The 12,278-nt window shown below is 38.6% G+C and overlaps 3 long non-coding RNA genes across 3 annotated transcripts in view; 1 reads left to right on the plus strand and 2 right to left on the minus strand.

The window, feature by feature from the left end:
- Window positions 1–12,278, minus strand: part of LOC112152249 — a 140,491-nt gene that overhangs the window by 83,318 nt on the left and 44,895 nt on the right. The gene's annotated exons all lie outside the window — the stretch shown is intronic.
- On the plus strand, window positions 3,550–5,847 carry LOC118598890. Its single transcript, XR_004948111.1, has 3 exons — window positions 3,550–3,560; window positions 4,368–4,370; window positions 5,709–5,847. It is a non-coding gene; the product is annotated as an uncharacterized LOC118598890 (long non-coding RNA).
- LOC118598889 lies at window positions 8,976–9,636 on the minus strand. Its single transcript, XR_004948110.1, has 2 exons — window positions 9,468–9,636; window positions 8,976–9,189 (listed from the first exon to the last, which is right to left on the minus strand). It is a non-coding gene; the product is annotated as an uncharacterized LOC118598889 (long non-coding RNA).

Genomic DNA, 12,278 nt, shown 5'->3' on the forward strand with positions numbered 1-12,278 from the left:
CTAGAGGGTGCTGTCCCCGAAGAATATGCAACTGACAGCAGCAGCAGAAGAAAAAGTGTCGTCCAAAACAAACGGAAGAACATCTGAGTGTTTTCCTTTTAAACTTTGATATTTTTCTCATACAGATCAAAAGATTAGCATTCTTATATTTATTTATTTTTTAGCATTGCTTGGCGGATTTGTTCTGAAACATCAGACTTTTCTCCTAAAAGTGAGACTTATACTCCAGAAAATATGGTAATTAATCTGATGTGACATCTGTGTATTCCTTAATGCATCAATCATCTTCGCTAATTTTGTCTTTATTTTCTAATCATTGTATTACTTTATATCTGAAATGGGTTTGATATGTTAGTGTTCTGTATTTTTATACTTTTTAATATCCAATTATTTTTAATGCTTAAAATCAATCAATAAAACCAAATCAAGCAATAACAAAGACATTTAAAAGTTCTCATTGGTCAACACATCATTTGTTCATTAACAAAACAACAGATTTATTTCAAGTTAATTTACAACTAATACATTCAAAGTGGATCAATTAGTCATTACAAACAGAGAAATAATGAATTTATAGAGATGTGTAGGGGGGGGCACACAGACTGTTTTAGACTTCATTTTCAGGAATTAAACACGTTTATTTTAAATTGTCAAAAATGTGGCAACAGACAGCATTTTCAAAGTCCCATTTTCAGAGGTCAGGAGTTGATTTACTGTTTGGTTACCCTTTAATTCACATCTCCTGAAAGGTGAACGAGCAACAAGATAATCAGCTGTGAATGACCGATTAAACATGTCTGCTGAGAGGTCAGTAATGAGGACACTAAAGATAATCAGATCCTCCTCTCAGACTTGTGGTTTCAGACTCAGACCGCCGACTTGTGAATAGGAATGCCAGCCGTTTGGCATGTACAGTACAGCAGATGAATGGCTATTGTTGAGGGGTTTTACCAGGCTGCGCTGACAGGGGGCTAAAGTCACTTCTGCAGACACACTGGACAAAGACGGCCCAATGTATTTTACCCACAGATTTCCTCTGGGGGCCTTTTCACCGTTAATCCACAGACCCACGAGGAGCAGCAGGACCAGCCGGTAATGCTGCTCCACCTCTGCAGCGGCTTTAGTCATTGTGGAGGCGAATAAAGGAGCTGGACGCTGCCGTCTGTGTCTCTGAAGTCACTTTTGTCAGACTGATCCTGCTCGCTGACTCTGAGCAGGTTACCGGCTCATTCTGGTCAGCAGGTAAGCTGGAAACTGACAACATACAGTCCCTCCATCATCGTCACTTTTTCAGGAAAATCCAAATCTCCCGTTTGTTTTTGTTTGAATGAAAAGCAACAGAAATATTTCAAATTCCATGTGGTACCCATCTCCGTGGTGCTTTCTCACAGAACTTAAACCCCGTTTTCTTTGAATGAGACTTTGCTATTGTTTGAGAATTGTCCATCCAAACCCTAGCAACTTCCCCAAAGTGGTATGCTGCAGGAATTTCAGGCTCCACGGCCAACTCTAGCTACCTGGTAAAGGGGATTAGACTAGCTTTATCCTTTATTCAAGAATGCGGAATGACTGAACTTCTGACCAAGTCAGACCAACACAGAGCCTGTTTGATGGCGTGAGTCCTGCAGCCTCTCTAGCCTCCTTTTTTACTATTTAAGAGCGTGGGTGCTCAAAGTGGGACAAATTTGGCCCGCCAAAGGTTATCTTTTGGCCCCTCAAGTCGTGACTGTGGAAGCCAAGGAGACCTTAGTTAAAACCCGTTATCCGTTTACCACTGATTCTCTATGGCAGGTGTGTCAAAGTCCAAAACACACTTTAGGTCGCGGACCGAACAGGATAAACTTTTTTTAAACATTTTTACAACTTTAACACTGTAACTTTATTACATAATTATGAACTAGATATATAGTGTTACCTATAATAATGATAGTGTGAATGCAGTAAGCTGAATTTGGCCGCTGAAGATACTGAAATTGATAGCTAAAAATGCTGAAGCTGATAGCCAGCTAAAATATTAGCTAAATGTCAAATTATCCTAAAAAAAAAAAAAAAAAACTTAGGTTAGCCAAAACATGCTAGCATGCAGCGAAAAAATAGCTAAATTTAAAAATGGCCTAAAAAATTGAAAAATCCTAAATTAGCTAAAACAGTTTGCAGCATGTAGCTGAAATATTAGCTTAACTCCAAAACAGCCTAAAAAACTGTAAAAAGCTTAATTAGCCAAATCAGCTAGAATGCAGCTGAATTATTAGCTAATTTCCAAAATAACCTAAAAAATCTTAGTAAATGCCAAAATAGTCCAAAAGTTAGCAGAATGTCAATTTTTAAAACTTTAAAACCGTAATTTTTAACATAATTATGAATAACACAAAAAGCAGGAATATTATTCCAGAATAAATCAACTTAAACCTTAAATAACTTTCAATATTTTACTCTCCATAAAAATATATTTTGTCAAAATTATACAAGTTAGAAATGAGCTCAAGATAACATCGGGTCATTAATAACCATAAAATGATCTGGAGCCGTGACTTTGACACGTGTCCTTTATGGTGTTCCACAACTCTTCGGCCGTAACATAATTTCGGCCTCCGGGTGGCGCTGTTAGCACCTTCTTTGCCTGCGGCTACGGGTTAAACATCCCAAGTGAGTCAGCCCTGTACGGAGCCCCTAAAGGGACATCGAAAAAAAAAAATTAAAGTTAAAAAGAAAAAACATTACTATCTGGTGGGCACCACTTACTAACTGGTGGTGTAAGTAGTAAGTGGTGCGCACCAGTTATTATTTTTTATTATTTTATTTTTTTATTAACTTTAATTTTTTTTTTCCGATGTCCCTTTAGGGGCTCCGTAGCCCGGGCTTTTTTTTGTGTTTGAAATTCCCAGGATCCTTCACTGTCTCTTCCGATGCTTTTAGCTGCTTTTTTTTTAGCTAGCCAAGATGGAGCGACAACGGCTAACGGATCAATTCAAGAGAGCATATTTTCATATTCAGATTCTTTATTTTCTCCTTGGATTTGTCCCGCGGACCTGAATCCCATTTAGATTTAGATCCACTGAGTGAAACAGTTCAGGAACTCCTGATTTAGACCATCATCAAAGCAACGTCAGCCAAGACTTCACATGTTTATGAGACAAATCAACACCAAACCTTTACAGACCGTTAACATTCTAAAATGACATTTTCATTGATGCTTGGCCACCAGGATGCATTTTAAAAATATTTGTTCTTCTAGCGTTCATGTCCAAACACGATGAGCCCTATCAAAGATGATGAGCTGCAACAAGTAAAGCATGTGCCCACTCCTCGTGCCATTCCTCCACTCTTGTGCCTCCAAGCGATCATGGAGAAATAGCGATCATTGATTGCATTCCTGGGTCATGACGGTGCGCTTGAGGTGACTACCACTCCCAGAAACAAACATCCCAGATCCTCAAGAGCAACCCCGGAGAACATGTTTTCATGGTGAAACGGCTGCATGGAACACATGGACTCAACAGAACACCAGGAACGTGTTCTATTAGATACGAATCGAAAATTGATCAAACGACTGCAGTATTGTTTGAAAACCACAGATATGAACAACATTATGTTGGGTAAAAGGTATAAAACAGAATCAGGAAGTAAATAATCCATTTTTGACAAACTGCAGTTTCTCTTTTACCTACACACAATGCAAACAAAAACGCGTCCAATCATAAGCTTACTTCCTCCAAGTCAACACTAGGCTGGGTATCAATAATGATCTCCAGATTCGATTCACAAGAGCCTGGATCGATTCTTTCAATCCACTCAATGTAATTTTAAGTTTACACATTTAGACACATTTGTTTAGAAATACAATAATAATCTACTATATGATTTGAATGAATAATGAAATATCATAAAGACTTACATGGATTCTCTAAAGAAGAAGTTCTAACAAAAATGATCAGGGAGTTTCAGTTTGGCCACTAGGTGGCGATCGCGCTGTAGCATTACACCTTATTCCAGAAGAAGAAAGTATGAGGAAAAAACTGTGTTTTAGACCACAAAAGGTTCATTTTGAAAATATTTCCTTAAAAGAGTTTAGAAAATTCATATAAAGATGTTCATTTAGTCAGTAATGTATGTTTGAGTCAACCGAGCGTTAGCATTAGCCGTCCTATGGGAAATTCTATTATAAGTTAGCATCAAGCTAGCAGACTTTAGCTTTATGTGCTAAATCAATCTAAATTTTTATAAATTGTTTATCAACCCAGCTCTAGTCAAAACCTGAACACATTTCTCAGTCAAATCCTGTGAATTATTATTTATAGCTTTAAAATGAACAAGAAATGCCCAGATATTAGTGTTTTTGTAAAAGAACCGACTGTATCGTATCAAAGTTAGTTGAATCCTCTATGTATGGATTTGTGGATCGAGTATCGAATCGTGTGAGAGGGAAAGACACACACTCCTGATAACACAACATCTTCATTCTTCAACAAAGTTCAGATATTTGAACTCTGGAAACTTTACAACCTGCAGCACCACAACGCGCCGCAATGCATTAAAAACGCGCTGCCGCCGGATGACCACGGCTGAGGCTCAGGACGCGCCGCAGGACCTCTCCACAAGCTGACGTAGCATCACGCCCCTGGTGTTCCATCAACATGGATTTTGGCTTTTTCAACACAAGTTAACTCTGTCCTGAAGTGACACCTTTTTGTTTTCGTTTACATCTGATGCCCCCTAAGGGTTTTTGGTCTGAACTATTTAACCACATTTGTCCTGATACAATCAGGCTCCATGACGACGGGGACAGGTAGAACGCCGTCTGACAGAGATGACGGCGCTGCTCACTGATCTGTTCTGAGTCAGGGTTTCCTTTTTGAGTTTTTATTGGGTTTTGGTAAGTGAGAGAGGCGACGCAGTAAACAACACTTTCAAAGGATACTGACGCTGGCCTTCTGTGGTCGTTCCAGGTGTTGTGTGACCATATTAAGACTAGAAAAGCTGAGCTTTGTTTGAGATTCACTCATAAGAATTAGTCCTGATGCTGGATCTGATTCAGTTTCATCATTTATGTCACTAAGTTTTAGACTTCAAGAGATTAAATGAAATTATGAGTTAAAATCTGGATTTGTTTGTAGACTATTTTCTCTTAGTTTGGACACTAAAGGCATACTCTCTAGTAGGATGTATTCTTCTCCTGCTGCTCTCAGTATTTAGCTTCCTCAGTACAGGAAGAGCACAGAACAGGTCCTGGGAGTTCCTGAACTTCACATCCAAGCGATCATGTCACAGAAAAACTGCATTAACACAGCCCTGCAGCCGGTTTCATCTGCTGATCCGTTTCTGCTCTTCGTTTAAGAGAAGAAGAAGAGCATTTTTTTAAACTGTTGGGTTCAATCAATCCTCGTGAGGACTGCTTTTGCAGCTGTTATTGATCCTGCAGTCATTCTTCATTGATCACCCGCAAAGCATAAGCAAATAGCATGTAAAACATATTAGCATGCACATTCTTTCACAGCGAATCTCTCACTGAATCAGACCCTTAGTGCTATAAGGTTCATTTTCCCTCTTTAATGTTGAACAGTTGAAGTCCCAGAGACGCCAATTATTACCGAATTCTATGAGTCTTTCAGCAGACTGTAACAAAGCATAAAGAGAACACAGAAATGTTTCATTTCCCTGGAATAGTTGGAGATTAAGTCACTTTTGAATTGGAAAAACACAGAGATAAGAATCAGAATCAGAATCAGAATCAGAATCAGCTTTATTGGCCAAGTATAGAATATATACAAGGAATTTGGTTCCAGTGACCTGTGCTCCTATGTAGAAAAGATAAAAGATAAAAAATAATAATAATATAAAAAGATAAAATAGAAATATGAATATATATATACACGTATATATATACACATCTGAAAAAATAACAAGGGGGATAAAGATATATACAACAATAAAAGATGAAAGTCTCTTCTTTATTTAAAAAGTAAAAAAAAATTCAGATTATTAAAGAAACCTTGAAATTTTGACCCATTACAAGTTAATTAATACATGTTTATAGTACACATTTTGAAATGATTTTATCATATTTTTAAATTGTTGCATTGATTTCTGTCTGCAGCTGTCGGCTCCGTGCGGCTCTATATCTCCTCCATTGTGGCTTCTAATTAAAAGGAAGATACAATATTTTTTATTTGAAAAAGTAACATTTTTGGGCGAGGTTTATTAGGCAAACAAAAAAAAGTAATAAACTTCAACGTTTTTCAACTCCTTCACCAACAGTTGAAGAACAGTAAGTATCACTCCACCAGGATCCTGACTACATTACCCATAATGCTCCAACAATCCATCAAGCAGTTTGGCTTCATCGTTAACCAAAACTGAAACATTTTGATGGATGTTTGAATGTTGTTGACCATAAAAAATCCATCCGTAGTCAGTACACACAAGCAGAATTTAAGGTGTTGTCTAAAAAAAGACCTGAAATCCACTCGGACTAAACTTCTCCCAAAAATGTTTCTTTTATTATTTTTCATAAACACAATAAGAAAAAATTATGAGAAAAGAAAGAAAAGATGGAGCTTCCAAAGGGTTAGAAATAAATGTTCTAAATCAAATTTAGTGTGTGATTTCATATTGTGATTATTTGCAGATAATAGGTGGCTGGCAAATATTGCAACCAAAATAAATGTAACAAAACATTTTAAAGTCAGATTAAAAAAAAATAATAATCACAATTAATTTTTCCAGTTTGTGATTAATTCATTAAAATTTGTAATCGATTCCCAGCCCTAAAAATAAACCATCTTAAGTGTCCCTTATGGTTAAATCGTGTTTTTCATAATTGAAATCCTTGATTTTTTTTTTTAATTCAAAAATAGAAATTACACCAGTGCTCGTAGTTCTAGAAAATTCATGTCGGTCCCCGTCCCAAAATAAAATTAAGATTGGTTTCCTCGTTGTTGGATTTCTATTAGCAGAAAACTCTGTTTGGCTCCGCCCACCACAGTGGATCTTTCGCTCAGCGCTCCAGCTGTCAGATCAGCTCTTGTCTTCCAACAAAATTACAAATAAATTATGTATTATTTGTTTAATTTAATACAAATTTCAATCACAGACTGTAAAAAAAATTAAAGTTTATCAAAGACGCGTTAATTCTGTTTCGATTAATTGCGTGTTAACATGTTAACTTTCACAACCCTATTTATTTTCTGTGATACACAACTCTTAAAATCTGGTATAATTTGATTCACTGTACTTCAAATGTTTGTAAAACAGTTGAATACAATTTAAGTTAGTTTACTTTACTTAAAAAAATGCTACTTACTCTTTAAATGAAAAATGGAATTACATTTTTAGTTTTTCTTGAACCAGAGAGCCACAGTGGAGCTGCAGGCTGCACAGATCTGGCCTAGAATATATTACAAAGACATTCGAGACAGAGCACAAGCTGAAGGAAGATGCATTTCAGCTCCGTTTGATGTCTAAACTTACAATTCTAAGAAATGTTGCCAAACGACGATCACAACAAGCCAAACTCTCTTTTTACTCAATCAAAACCGAACAGGGCTTTTCCATTATAACTCACAGAAACACCACATGAAACAAGAGAAAGGTGCATAAAAAAAGAAAGATTGATCTAAAAACTAGGTGTGTCTCAGTTTAAATGCGTCTTAGTCTCGAGAACAAAAAGAATAAACAGGAACTTCGATGTATTTGTCAATCCAAAAGATCAGCTCGAGTGTGAGGCGGGTTTAAAGGAAAGTTGTGATGCTTTTCTCAAAGCTATTCTTCTGATTGTTGCCTCGGCGAGGATGAGATGCACCAGTGAGGGGAGGCTGCAGGCAGCTTCACCCTTTCTCAAGTCAGTTGAGGACAGCAGCATCAGGCGTACCTGGAATGAACTCGTCTACCCTGACAGAAGCATCGATTTCAGATGATCTGTCAGACCTAAAATAATCCCACATAGTGGGACTTTACTGATACGTTTCTGAATAAATCCTCCTTTCTTTTCCATTCCTCGAAAACTTGAGGTCAGCCAGAGGAAGGCGAGACACCTGATGCCCTCCTCCAGGCACCGAGAACCACCGAAAGATTCCTCAGGCCTGTGAAAGCGCCCGGCTGTGCTCAGGGTTCAAAGATTCAACAAATTCCAGGGCAGCTCTCAGGGGAGAGTTACTTTGTGAGCGACCACACAGAACCAGAAAAACTCCAAATATGCTCGAATCGGATTCACAGATTTAGAAAAGTTGGTGACAAAAACAAACTTTGAAGCAGGTAGTCATCAAAAAATGTTTGATTTGACATCAGTACCATGGAAAAACGGTTGTTAATACGACAAACGCCAATCGAATGTCCATACAGGTTGATGGAAATGTGTAATTAGACAATAAAATGCATAAAAGTCTCAGAACGTCGGTCATTAAACGAAGAAGAATCTGGGAAACATCCCATTAGAGTGGAAGGCTGGATGATAATTTGAGGAGATTTGCATGTGTGTGTGTGTGGTAAGTCCAGATGGACTGAGGGCCAATATGGACAGAGTGGGGTCATAACAGAAACCAGAGTATCAAAGCTAAGAGAGCGGATTCCAGAAACTTGGCACTTTCAAGTAGCACTTATCCCGGGGTATCATATAAACGTAACCCTGCTGTCAGAATGGCTGCCTAGAAGGAAATGAGTTGGGGGTCATGACCTTGAAAACACATGTCAAATGCTGCCGACCGAGGCCCACGGAGTCACAAGGTAAGCAGCTCGGCTCCGGCCACGGCGTGCCAGATGGCTCGAAAATCTGAGTCGCCGGCTGATGGAAATCTCTTAAGACCCTCTCTCTGCCTCGGCCCCCGCCGTAAGAGCAGCAGACTGATACATAAGTAACATGGCAACTGTCAAGGGCTGACCACACACCACTTTGGACCAATTTTCTTCCATTTGTCTTCCTACCAACCTTTAAAAAAAAGGAGATTTTTCGGAGGAAAAGGGAGATAAACGAGTTATGAAGATGGGAAGCCATATGTTCACTTTTATTAGCCAACCGTCAGCTGAGATTGATGATGTTAGAAAGTCTTGGACATTTTTGTCAGAGTTGTTGTTACGACCCCAAAAGTCACACCGGCCTCAGTCTACGGGGAAGTCCAAAAGAGGACCGTAACATCTGAAACCGGACGCCAAGAACACGAGGAACACAGTTTTATTAAGAGAAGAGGAAACTGTGTCCTGTAAAGAAACAAAATGAAAGGATTACTGTGCTGGTAAAAATAGAAATTAAAAACAAAGTGATTGGAACATAAATAAGTCAGAGAGACTCCTGACCGGCCATGATGACCGTCAGAGTAGCTCTCTGCTGAAGGCTGCCTAATTGAATCTAGATAACAAAAAGAAACAAAGCAAGCCTGCAGATGAAGACTACCAAGGTTCAACCCAAACTAAAATAACAAAACCCAGCAGTGTGAGACTGCTGAGGACATGAAGAGGAAGAGAAGAACCAAACAAACCAGCAAAACTCAAAGACCTGCTGCTCCGCCTCCTGCTTTGCCTGGTTGACGGAAACACCTGATGAAGGTCATTAGCTCCACCTGCCAGGTGAGCAGAATGATCAGGATGCAGAACGCCAGCAGCAGACACAACAGTTGTCTTTACCTATTGTCAGCAAATAGGTAACCACCACGGAAACGACACAAATAGGTCAAAATGATGTCTCCTTCTGTTGTTCCATATCACCATGGCAACAGAAGAAACACACAACTGGCTTCGGTCACATCCTCACGCATCAGATATGTGTTGTGTTGTAGAGACCCCTTTTGTCTTTTATCTTCTCAGGAACAAATGGAGGTGTATCCTAAACCTCGTTTCACTGAGCAGTCCGGTCCGGTACTGACCCATACCTCGAGGGCCCCCATCTGTGGTAGAACAGGAACTTAATGTTGTTTGACAGAAGATTGCGGGCTGAGAAGAACACCGCCGTAAAGTGGAAAGCTTAGCACTATATTGGTACTTTCTAATGTCGTCCTCTCCGTCTTTCTATGGACCAACAACAGACGGGGACCCTCAGGAGGAGGTTCGGCACCGATTGGTTCTTAGTCGGTTCTGGTGCCAAAGCGTTTTTTGTTTTCAGTTCCTAATCGGTGCCAATGTCTGTACTTCAGTAATAAAAAGAATTCCTCCATCTTCCCAAATCAACACATTTTTATTCCCATTCGTCACATACTGACTCACGGTTGAGACCGTTGGGTCAAATATTGAGGTTCTGGATGTCGTCGTTTTTTGATGTGCTGACTGTTCCCATTAAATGAGAACTCCACAACCTCTGAGCCGCAGACCGATGCCCCGCCCCTCTTTCACAGCGCGGCGAATTCGCTCCTCGCCGCCTGAAAAAATGTGATGCTAAGCTAGATGCCGCGAAGACACGGATAACGATGATCAGGTTTATTTATTGTGAGTTCTACAAAAATCTCTCAAAGATTTTGTCGTTACTGGAACTTTGATCTCACTGGGGGGGCGTGTCTGAATGAGAGCTGCTTCCACTGTGTTTCTGTGTCTCTGTGACTGACTTTGAAGGCTGTCTCGAATAGGGGACCTTTTTTATTATTGTCTTAACAAAATAAGAAAAAGATCACAGCTCAGGCTACCCTCGCAAATTTATGTTTTAATAATAGAACATAAATAGTTACTGGGCTCATTTTGTTCACATTTTTTCTAATATAATTAATTTCCACTTATTTCACTATTTTTTTTCGTTGTTGTTATCAAAATTAACGATTAACCATTTTGAATTTGAAGTAATTCTATGCATCAGTTAGACTTTAAAATCTCAATTTTCCTCATTTTTGGTTCATAATATGGAAATCCTAGGTTATGATTTTTTATTAATACGATGTCTTTAGTAACAAATGACTTGCTGCATGAACAGATCATTTTACTACATTCAAGTAATTTTCATCTTAATATTTTTAAGCTATTTTTACAGTGAAGCAGAAGAATTGTAATACATTTTTAATTTGAAGAATCCACTCTTAGATAAAAATGAAGGTAATCACACAGAATCAGATGAAACTAATCTTTCATCTCTTCAGCTTTTGGGGGTCTGATACACTGTCATTGAAAATTAAAAAAAAAGGTAGTGGAGAGTTTCCCATTGCTGCTGCACGGCCTGCTGACAAACGCATCCTGATTTTGGTTCCCAACATGAAACCAGACCGCAGGATTTCCAAACCCGTTCCTCAGTTCAGCTTTTCTGCATGAGACATTTTAGCGTAGCAACAAACCAAATCAAAGGAAACTGTCTTAGGAAATGTCATTTCATTTATTCAGATAATGAAATAATCTTCTCTGACAGCAGCAACTGTCCAGGCTGCCTGGTTGTCGACTTGTGGATGTGATTTACTCCGTAAACTCCCACTCCAATCATCTTCCAGGTGTTTTTTAAGGATGACTTTACATAGTTTTAATTCAACTGAAATTCCAAAATAAACATATTTTCTTGTTATTTTTTTCACTTTCTGTCACTGAACTGATACTCAGATTAATACTTTTTATTCCAATATGATCATCCTGATTGAGAAAGGTTGAATAATTTCTTATCCCACATAACTTAAAACACATTCTTGAACCTTTAAGAGCAAAAACAAAACCTTACAAAACAGGAACACTCTTGACCTGTTAAAACAGCGTTTAGTAGTTGATCACCTTTAAAGAAGCAATGAAAACAACAAACTATGCACACATATGCCCCCCCCCAAGAAAAAAAACCAAACAGGAAATAGAAAACCCAACCAGAGTACCACTTGCATTACATTCCTAGAAATCCTCAACAAACCAGAATACCAAGAACGAGACGTCGATGCCGTCGCTCTGCGTCACTGCATTTCCATCCTGCAACAACGGCTGCTTTGTTGCCGATGTCGTCGACATGCAGCGACTTCACTGTCGGAGTGAGGCAAGTTTCTGATGGCATCATATAGAAATGGACTCCTATTTCACAAGACCGAAATGTGGATCATGAGTGTAGACGTTAGAAACATGAGTAAAAATGTGTTTAAAAGAAGGAAAATGTGAAAATTCAGATCAGGAGAGGCCAAAATCCAAAACACCTTAGATCACGGGCCGAACAGGATAAACATTTATTAAACACTAAAACTACATTTTTAAAACTTTAAAACTGTAACTTTTTAACATAATTATGAACTACATATATAGCATTAGCTGTGATAATGTTAGTGTAAATGCTGGAAGCTGAATTTGTCCACTGAAGATGATAGTGCTAATAGCTGAAAACACTGAAGGTGAAAATGCTAAAGCTGATAGCC

This window comes from Oryzias melastigma, linkage group LG6 (assembly GCF_002922805.2).
Source record: "Oryzias melastigma strain HK-1 linkage group LG6, ASM292280v2, whole genome shotgun sequence".
NCBI classification, from domain to species: domain Eukaryota; kingdom Metazoa; phylum Chordata; class Actinopteri; order Beloniformes; family Adrianichthyidae; genus Oryzias; species Oryzias melastigma.